This window comes from Etheostoma spectabile, chromosome 15, assembly GCF_008692095.1.
Source record: "Etheostoma spectabile isolate EspeVRDwgs_2016 chromosome 15, UIUC_Espe_1.0, whole genome shotgun sequence".
In the NCBI taxonomy this organism is placed as follows: domain Eukaryota; kingdom Metazoa; phylum Chordata; class Actinopteri; order Perciformes; family Percidae; genus Etheostoma; species Etheostoma spectabile.
The window spans coordinates 29,960,962-29,962,107 of NC_045747.1; the positions used below are offsets into that span (position 1 = coordinate 29,960,962).

The 1,146-nt window shown below is 40.7% G+C and overlaps 1 protein-coding gene across 1 annotated transcript in view; it reads right to left on the bottom strand.

The window, feature by feature from the left end:
- Positions 1-1,146, bottom strand: part of rab11fip4a (RAB11 family interacting protein 4 (class II) a) — a 32,126-nt gene that overhangs the window by 24,617 nt on the left and 6,363 nt on the right. The gene's annotated exons all lie outside the window — the stretch shown is intronic.

Sequence of the window (1,146 nt, forward strand, 5' to 3'; positions counted from 1 at the left end):
AAGCAGACAGCTAGGGAAGCCTTAACTTAAAGCCAGAGATTATTTCTAATAGGCACAAATCTCACCAGCCATGAAGCAAGAAAGAAAATCCTGTTTTTTGTTTCACAATCAACTATATCAACATTTGATGTTGCAGCACTACTATATATTCTCATTATTTTATTTTAACAAATGGGCCTTATGAGTGGCCTCTTCATCTGCGTCCTCCTGATCATTCTCTACCTCGGTCTCTCTCTTTGAATCTGCAGTGTCCTCTTCATCCCTCAAAGTCAATTCTTCCTTTCCCTTTTCTCTTTCACTTATTTCTTCCTCTCCTTCTGTGGTCTTCTCCTGCTCTAACCCGCCTGTTCTCTCCAGTTTACTGCCTTCTCCTTCATTTCCCTTCTTCTCTTCCTCCTGTGCACTACTCCGAATTTGAATATAAATGATTGGTCTCAGCACGTGTAGTGTGTTATTACGTAACGCCACCGAAATAGCGACCCTCTTAACGTTATGAATTTAAACATGCCAGTTTGTAATATTTTGTGTTTTGCTGTTCTTGTCTTTACTAAAATCAAAACTAATCAAAGGGCAGAATGTTCTTACAAATCACAAGGGATCGATTTGACTTTTGGCTAACGTAATAGACTTTCTGCTAAAGCCCAAAAAGTTCTCCTAAGCTCCTCCCCCCCATAAGGGAGAATGAGTGTGTGTGCATGCACAGTGACTGACACGGAGTTAGACACCCCCCCAGGCCACAGACATATCATTTTGAGCATTAAACACTGAATCTTTCTGCGCCCATTTCTACATCAATTTATGCTGGAAACAATTGAAAATATAAAAAGAAATAAGTCCCTAAGGTATTTGTTGGGGAAGTAAATCTCTTTAAATGTGCATGTGCCACTTATTCATGTGTTCATTTTAATGAAGTCATAAACCCCTGAACTTCATACAGCTCAGATGTGTTTCATCAGGGGCGGCCAGATAGTTCAGTTGGTATATGTAGAGGTTTATTCCTCGACGCAGCGGGCCGGGTTCGACTCCGGCCGTTTGCTGCATGTCATTTCCCCCCTCTCTCCCCTTTAATATCTTCAGCTGTCCTGTCAAAAATAAAGGCCAAAAATGCTCAAAAAAATATCATCAGATTTCTGCTCATGTTTACTA